This window comes from Parasteatoda tepidariorum, chromosome 6, assembly GCF_982258835.1.
Source record: "Parasteatoda tepidariorum strain Cologne lab strain chromosome 6, Ptep-v5.0, whole genome shotgun sequence".
In the NCBI taxonomy this organism is placed as follows: domain Eukaryota; kingdom Metazoa; phylum Arthropoda; class Arachnida; order Araneae; family Theridiidae; genus Parasteatoda; species Parasteatoda tepidariorum.
In genome coordinates this window covers 72,806,488-72,816,189 of record NC_141760.1, presented here as the reverse complement: position 1 = coordinate 72,816,189, position 9,702 = coordinate 72,806,488, and the positions used below count along the sequence as shown (strand labels likewise).

The following is a 9,702-nucleotide window of genomic DNA, read 5'->3' as shown; positions in this document are numbered from 1 at the left end:
CATCGATGATACACCTTTGCAGATGTTTAAAATTTGATGGCTGGCCTGTTTTCAAATTATTTAAGGAACATTAGTTTTCGAGTAGAAAATTGATTTTTCTCCCCCAGTTTCAGAATTTGTCCCTCAGTAGAGTGATCATAAAGACCTGCTTTCCTTATAGATCACCAAGTCAAGCATCACTGGCTAGGATCTGTAAGCAAGTAGGTGACCCATTGATCAGTCTGCGTAAGGACGGAGAGTGCACGGTATCGTTCCTCGTTAAACTGTTCTACTTTAAAGTGTCTGACTTTATGCGCGGGTCGTCAGGCTACCATAGTGTAGGAGCCATCTCTTCTCCTGAGGATCAGAATTCTGATATCCTCATATGAACTATATAGATGTTTCCCGGGAAAACAGTCACCAGACAGACAGTCGCCTTAAGTGCATTGTGCGTTATAGTCTAGTGTGACGAAAATAAATTAGTAATCTACTACTGTTTGAGGAAAAACGGAGCCTGTCAAAAGAACGAAGTGAAGTGAACGAAATTATTCCAAAATCAAAACAAATATAGTTTTGATTTATAGCGGATTAAAAGGAATGCTATTGTACCTCTTATCTTATTCAATCGAATCCAGACGAATTATTATTTTCTGATTATTTGTTTTGATTATTAAAGCAGCTTAATTATGAGTGAAAATCAGCATCTGGTTAAGAAGAGGAAAAAATATTTGGAGCCTGATGCTACTGGCCAGAAAGCGATTGTACCTCGAACATCTGTATGGCAAGGTCAGTCATCGATTGTACCTAACGAAGTATTAAATTTAGCCGAAGAGACTAGGCATGAGGAAGCAGAAAATGTTATTGAAACGGTTGGACAAGCTTTCGGCGATTTTAGCTCTGACGACGAGGAAGACTCTTTAAATGTTGACGATCCTTGCTTCGATGGTGAAGGTATGCATTCAGAGGACGAATGCGCTGAATTGCATGAAGATGATGAGATCTATTATGATCGCACGTTTACATCTGATCACTTGGCTGAAAATTTGAAGAGTTTCGAGAAGCCTTTGTTTCCAGATTCATCTTCTACTACTGCTGAAACTCTTTTAATGATTATGGTCTATGCAATGAAGCATAAATTATCTTGGACTGCAGTTGAAGATTTGTTGAAATTGTTCAATACAATTTTCGGCCAATCTGTGCTTCCTGAGACCAAGCATTCCTTCAACAAAATCTTTGGGACTGCAGACTCTATGTCATTTCATTTCTATTGCAATGACTGCAACAATTATTTGGGTAAATTTGAAGGCCAACTTACCAAAGAATTTAATGATCCTATGGTTTGTCCCAATGTTTTGTGCAAGAAAGTTCATAGTGCCAAAACCTTAAAGGAAGGAACCTTCTTTGCCACCCTATCCATAAGAAAGCAGATTGCAGCCCTGCTTGATATGGATGCAATTCGTGACTCCTTGTCAACATCTGAAATATTTATTTTAACAAGCCTATAGATTCAAATCAGATTTTTTGGATTTGACGAGATGTTTATCTCGCCATTTTCAGATTCATTCTGATTGAACTCTCCCTCGGTTAGGGAAGACGCCTAGTAGAAATCCCTTTTGTGGGGATTTAACCTATTTCGTGGCTTGAGTTGCCACATCCTCCCGCCCCGAAAGAGAGTTCAAAAACAATTTACAAATAGAATTTAAAATTATACTAATACTAATTCCACATTAAACTACCAAATTAACAATTCACGACATAAATAATGAATCATACAAAAATTTATGAAAACAATATCAGCAAAAAAAAAAAAAAAAACCATAAATTCGAATTAGAATAAAAACAGTCACTTATTCATAATCAACTTGTAATTTGTTACTCACTCATTTGGTGCAATTTCTAAATTATACAATAACTGTACTGGGCGTCTTATGACCCCTGAAGACGTTTTCACGGAGACTGATCTTACTGCCATCTCGACCTTTGTGGCATTCAAGAATTCTTCCTAACTTCCAAAGTTGTCTTGGTATTTTCTCGTCACCTATTAAAACTATATCATTTACATTAAATTCAATGTTTACATTTACATGTTTGTTGAAATTTACACCTTTTAACAGAAGAAGATATTCCCTTTTCCATCTTTTCCAAAAATTATTTAGAATCTTTTCCCTATACAAAAATCTTTTTATCAAATCCCTTTTACCTTTAAATAATTCAAAATTTGCATTACCTGACCATTTAGGTAAAGCTGTTAATCTTCTTCCAGTTAAAAAGTTAGCAGGAGTGAGAGGGAATGGTTCATTAGGTTCATTATAAACATACGTTAATGGACGCGAATTAATTATAGTTTCAATTTCTGCCAAAATAGTTGCAATTCTTCAAATGAAACAAATGATTTCCCTAAAATTTTCTTTAATGCGATTTTTGTTATTCGAACCATTCTCTCCCAGTATCCTCCCCACCATGCAGCACGTTCAACTATGTACTGCCACTCTATACCCTTTTTGCTAAAATAGTTCTGAACTTCGAGTTCATTAATGTTCATGTATAGTCTCTTGAATTCAATGTCAGCACTTTTAAAAGTTAAAGCATTATCAGAATTTACAATCCGGCAAATGCCTCTTCTGGAGATAAATCGTCTGAATGACAAAAGAAAATGTTCTGTACTTAAATTCGACACAACTTCTAGGTGTACTTCTCGCGTTACAGCACATGTAAATAATGCGATGTAAATTTTATCATGGTCCTTTGAGTACACAGGACCAGCAAAGTCGATGCCTACAACTTCAAATGGATTGGCTTCACAAGTTCTATTTGCAGGTAATGGAGCAACTACCTGAATTCCATGTTTAACTTTAAATCGTCTACACTTAAAGCACTTATTCAAACAAGTTTTTACAGCTTGCCTGCCTCGGATTATCCAAAATCGTTCTCTCAATTGTGTAAGTGTATCCGAATCACCAGAGTGACACAAGTTTTTATGTTCTTTAAATATTAAGAGTTCTGTAAATTTTGTCTTATTTGGGATGATAATTGGGTGCTTTGATTGAACATCGAAATCTGAATTTTGTAACCTTCCTTTTAAGGCTATTAAATCATCAGCTGACAAAATTGGATTTAAATCGTATAATTTCGAATTTGGATGTATGGGACTATTGTTTTTTAAATCCAGGTATTCCCTTTCAAATTCAATTCGTTGCACAACTTTAATCCAGTAAGTTTCAGCGTTGGTTAGTTCACTCGCTGTGATTGCTCCTATTCTCTTTTCGTGTGCTGCCTTACAGTTATGAATGAAACGAAATATGTATCCTGTAATTCTGAGAACTTTGTTTAGGTCACTATAATTATCAAGATTCAGTAACGGCTGAATAGATACAGTTTTTAAATGTAAAGTTACAACTTTTCGTCTCTCTCCTACAACGTTATGCAAGTCAGGACAAGAGGCGCTTTCATCGTATGAGATATTCCTTTCTTTTAGCCATGGAGGTCCCGATAACCAAACAGTATCGTTTAAAAGAGCTTGTGCATTCATTCCTCGTGTAAGTTTGTCTGCAGGGTTATCTTTTCCGCTACAATGATGCCAATGATCCGGATTGGTTTTTTCCTTTATTTCTATCGCTCTGTTTCTAACAAACTGCTTCCAATCATCGGATTGTCCCTTGATCCAGTGTAGGCAAATTGTAGAATCTGTCCAGTAAAATATTCTTTTCTCATCTAACTTCGAGAAAGTGTCTTTGAGGTAACTTCCAATTCTTGCAGAAATTAATGCTCCCATCAGCTCTAACCTCGGTAAAGTAAGCTTCTTTAAAGGGGCTAGGCGAGATTTAGACATTATAAAGCTCGTAATATTCTTCATCCGGAAATAAGCTACAGCTCCATAACATTTAGGACTTGCATCCGAAAAAATATGAATCTCTAATGACTCCCAATCCAGTTCTTCGAAATATCGCCTAGGTATTTCCAAGTCCATATACCAATCAATAAATGTGTCCTTTATTTCAGTGGGAATACACTCATCCCATGAAATGCCTTTTCCCCAAATCTGTTGTAACAAAAGCTTTATTCTAATACTGAAGGGGTTTATCAGTCCAATGGGATCAAAAAGCATACCGCATGCTGCCAAGATAATTCGTTTAGTTATCGCCTTGCGCAATCTCAGCTTTTCAAACTGTCGAATCTAATGTTGTCCTCAACATTGTTCCAGATAAGTCCCAAAATCTTTAAAGGTACGCCCATTTCTTGAGATGTTTCTCGGCAATCTATAAAAGCTTGTTTCCATGCTTCGCCAAGAATCGGAGAATTTGTTGTCCATCTACGTAGATTCATGCTAGCTTGTCCAAGAATAAATATCATCTCCTTACTCAAACGAAAGGCATCCTGCACGTCAGAAGTTCCGTCGATCATATCATCTACATAGAGTTCATGGAGCATTTCACACGCTTCACCATAGTCTTTGCGATATTTCTCTATGTGTAATCTTATTGTTGCTGACAACAAAAATGAACTACACTTAACTCCAAATGTAACCCTTTTGTATCGAAGAGTTTGGATATTATGATTGCTGAGATCGAGATTAGGACCCTTTTCTTTTATCCACAAAAATTTTAAAAATTCTCTATCTTGTTCTGCGATCCCTACATCCAAATATGCACGCTGAATGTCAGCGCAAATTGCAATTTTGTGTAATCTGAACCTCAAAATAATTTTTAGTAAATCCGGGTTTAAGTTTGGACCGCAATCTAAACAATCGTTTAATGACAATTCCCCTTTACCCTTTGAAGATCCATCGAAGACTACCCTAACCTTTGTACTGTCCTTTTGTTCGCGTACTACAGCGTGATGTGGGAGAAAATAACCTGTATTTATATTTTTATCTAAATCCACTTCTACCCTTTCAACAATTCCTTCCCGTACGTGCTCATTTATGATCTCATCGTATTTTAAATATAATCCCTTATTCTCTCGAATGTTTTGTTTAAACTAAATAAACGACGTTTTGCAATTTCATAATTACTATTCAATTCTCTATTATCCGCCCTCCATAATAATCGGGTTTCGTATCTTTTATTTGAATATGTCGTATTTTGTTCAAACGATTCCAAAATTTCTTTGTCTGACGGAGATAGTTCTTTATCTGCATTTATCCCGATTGCTTCCAATGACCACAAATTCTTAATCCTATCACAATCTAATTCTTCATTTTCAACAAATAAATGATTAACTGGCACCTCCGGTGAATTGGATTCCTTATCCTGTCCTTGTAGTAAAGCTCCAAAAATACTATCCACTGCGATCAATCTTTTACTAATTCTTACTTTCCTTTCACCTAAAATTTGTGATATGTAATCCGAACCAATTAAAACATGTATTTTATTGGAAGTACTAACATCAGCTAATTCAATCCCCATATCTATAGCAATATTTCTAACCCATTGTGACGGAATGCTAATTTGTGCCGAAGTAATCGAGTCGATTACCACCGCTTGTATTTTTATTTTTCGATTTGAATTTTTTAACTTTGTAATGTTAATTCGACCACATCATATGTGCGCTTTTCTGCAATCTCATTTCCGAATGTATAAATAATTAGTGATTCTTTATTAATCACTTCTAAATTTAATGACTCAGCTATTTCTCTCAAAACGAAAGATTTATTCGCCCCTCCGTCTAACATACAACGCAATTGAATATTAACTCCTTGTTTTGTTTTGCTTTCCGCCGAAAAAGTTTGCAATAAGATCGAATTACAAGCGCTCCTCTTTATTTTATTTTCTTTAGAAGAAAGAGAAATCATAGACGATATAGCATTTTGAGTTTCTGGGATTCCCCCTTTCCCCCCTTGCACGGCGTCAACCGCTGGCGCCGAAACATTTTTTCTTTCATTATGTTCGTTCCCATTACAATATGAGAAGAAGAATTACACTGTTTGCATTTTTGATAATTCCTATCACAAAATTTACTTAAATGATTTTGAAAACATATAAAACATAAGCCCTTAGACATTAAAGCTTTCTTCTTCTCAAACACATTTAACAAGCAATCGTGACTCATATGATTTTTAGAACAGAAAATGCATTTTAAATTATTCACATGTCTATCAGAATAGGAAGTATTAAAGTTTCGCTTTGAATTGTAATTTGTTTTCGCGTAAGAGTCAAATTTATGAGGATGTGAATATCGTTCTTCGATGTGTGTAGCTAAAACTGCGGCGCTAGATTTATTGCCTAAATAATCATTCCTTTTGGTGTTCGAATAATGAGGCCTATTAGGGTAACTTTGATCTGTTTTATTTTTAAATGAATAATCTCTAACAGTTGCATTTTTAGGATTCGCTAATAATAATGCTGCTTCTCTGCAATTTACATCATCTTTAATAAATTGAAGCAACAAAGAAATATCGAATAATTCACCTGTTTTACGTTGCCGATTAAAATTTAAATTCAATTCCTCGGGTAATTTTTGTAGAATTACTGGGCATAGGAGATTACTATAAGTTCCTGCAGCTACTCCTAATGATTGTAAAGATCTAATTTGGATTTCTATTGCGTCATACATTTTTCTTAATCCAACAATATTATTACAAGATTTAACAGGATCTATTAATAACAGTTTATGCATATGTGTTGACATTATAATATCAGTTCGCCCAAATCTATCTTTCAGCAATTGTATTGACGCGTCATAATTTTGATCCGTAAGTGAAAATCCCGATACTGCACTTAATGCAACTCCTCCTAGATAGGATTTTAGATATGTAAACTTTTCTATTTTCGATAATGAAGTATTGTTGTGTATTGCAACTTCAAAAGAATTCCAAAAATCTAAAAAATAACTACAATCACCGTGAAAAGTTTGAATATTTAGTTTCGGGAGTTTGACAATATTTTTAGTTTCGTTTTGCACGTTAGAAGTATTTTGCACGTTATGTGGTACAAACTGAACAGAGTTATTTACATTTGCCGCGACATTTGTCTCGCTTATCTGAATTACACCTTGTGGTTTAACAATTAAATTTTCTAAATTCCTTTCTATTTTCGATTTCGCTTCAATACCCTTATCTTTATATTCTTCACTTAAATCTATTTCAGCTGCCATATCTTTTATTTCAATTTTTAACTGCACTTCATCATCAGCTTTAATTAAATCATTTAATTTTTCTGTGAGCTGAGATTTTAAGCTCAAAAGCTCATTCACTTTCATTTCTTTCGTGTATTCATTCGAAATTTCAATTCCTATCGCATTTTCTATCTTAGTTAAATGCTTACTAAATGAAATTCTTAACCTTTTTCGTTTTTCCTTAATTCGTTCTAAATCCATTTTAATATCAATAAATTGGAACAAAGAAAAATGGACCTACCTCAAATCTCAGCATTTCACTATCTGAAGATATTTTCATCGACAATATTTATTCCGTGCCTTTCAATGAATGTTCGTAATTCATAGATTCCTCGTAATAGTTTTATGGATTCGTAATTTATAAATCACCATAATTTCATAATTCCATACTAAATCAAGTCCGTTGGTCACCATGAAATATTTATTTTAACAAGCCTATAGATTCAAATCAGTTGCCACAACATCATTAGAACAAATTAATGACAACCTCTATGATATGCCCAACAGCGTTTCAGACCTGACTGATGGCGAACTGTATAAGGCAAAAAGAAGAGATATGTTTAAAGATGCAGATATTAGTTTAATGATGAACAGCGATGGAAGTCCTGTTTTCAAATCATCACGAGCCAGTATGTGGCTAATTCAGGCTGTCATCAATGAACTCCCTCCTCATCTAAGATGGGCACATTGTATAGTTGGAGGTCTTTGGTTTGGAAAAGGCCATCCAAACATGAAGTTATTCATGGAAGTATACATTAAAGAACTCACCGATCTCTCTGAACAAGGCATTCGATGGAAAAACGGAGACAAATTCGTCGAATCCTATGTGTACACTGTATGTGGGTGTTTTGACTCTCCGGCCAGATGTGCAGTTCAGAATATGAACCAATTTAATGGTTATTTTGGCTGTCCCTGGTGTTTACATCCTGGAACATTAATAGAAGGAGTCATGAAATATAACACATTAGAAGAAGACCCAGAGTTGAGGACAGAGGAGCAGACTGTAGAGATTATGAGCAAAGTTCTCGATGAAGGCAAAGGCAATATAAAAGGCGTTAAAAGGTCTTCACCTTTGATTCTTGCTGAAGGCTTGGACTTCATTCGTGGAATTTGCCCAGAGTATATGCATGCAGTTTTGCTTGGTGTGACACGACAGATCACAGAAATCTATTTATCAAGTGTAGGCGAGCAATTTTATGTTGGATCCCCCACTGATTTGCGGCGTATTGATAAACGCTTGTTAAAAATCAAACCACCTCATGCATTTACTCGACTGCCAAGGTCTATCACGGAAAGGAAATATTGGAAAGCTAATGAGTGGAAAACGTGGCTCTTTTTCTACGCTTTACCATGCCTCCGTGGTATCCTTCCGGACAAATTTCTGCAACATCTGTCATTACTTTCCGAGTCCATCTTCTTGCTCTTAAAGGAGTCAGTTTCAATCGCTGACATTAGAGGTGCAGACATTATGTTAACACAATTTGTTATCCAGATGGAGATATTTTATGGAACTGCTGCCATGACGTTCAATGTGCATCAAATGCTACATTTAGCTTCAAGCGTGCGGGACTTGGGCCCTCTTTGGGCTCATTCAGCTTTTGTGTTTGAAGATGGCAATGGCAAAATGTTGCATCTGGTAACTGCAGCCAAAGGTGTTCCCCTTCAAATTTTAAATAGATTTGCCATGGAAAAGAAACTTGAGCACTTGTTTAATCAGAAGGACAATTCTGAAATAGTTTCTATGAGGGCTTACATTCCTATAATCTATTGAAAAATTGCAGGACTCTAGGCAATGGTGTGCATTTACTTAGCAGGGAGAAAGTCTCCAAGACTTTCAATGCAACTGAAAGGCAGGCATACATTGATGCAATTGGGGCTGTTCCTGACGTGGTATCTGAATATGCCAGAGTTATTCTTAATTCTCGCATGTATCACAGCGAAGAATATACACGAGCAGGAAGGACTGACAACACCGTCGTAAAACTTCAGTCCAATTATGGCAGTGAATATGTGAAGATTGAAAAATTTGTTGTTATGACTGTTGATAACATTTTACAATGTCACATTCTATGTCGAGAGCTGCTAGCCCCTGTTCAAGTAGCACCTGCAACTTATATGCCAAGGCATATAAAGGAGCATAAATTGACTCCTAAGGAACATTCCATTCTCGTTCCAGTTGAGAAAATCAGGCACATCTGTGCAGTTGTCGAGGTAGACTCGTTTTTATATGTTTGTGAAATACCTAACTTTCACGAAAAAGATTAAGATATGATACAACTGATTTGTATTACTTGATATTGTATATATTTTATTGTATAATTGTATTATTATATCATATATATTTGATATTCATTTCAACTTTTTTATGAGTTGAATAATTTTGATTGTTAACACTTGTCTGCATCTATGTAATTTCTCAACTGTCTTCATTGTATATATTTAATATTCATTTCAACTTTATTATACGAGTTGAATAATTTTGATTGTTACATTTGTCTGCATCTATGTCATATCTCATCTGCCTTCACTGTTGCTTATATTGTTTATATTTGATATTCATTTCAACTTTATTACAGTCAAACCCCGTTAACGCGAACTCGCTTATCACGA

The 9,702-nt window shown here is 35.3% G+C and overlaps 1 pseudogene; it reads left to right on the top strand.

The window, feature by feature from the left end:
- The first annotated feature begins 558 nt into the window (after positions 1-558).
- On the top strand, positions 559-9,477 carry LOC147808111 (uncharacterized; annotated as a pseudogene).
- Positions 9,478-9,702: the final 225 nt, after the last annotated feature.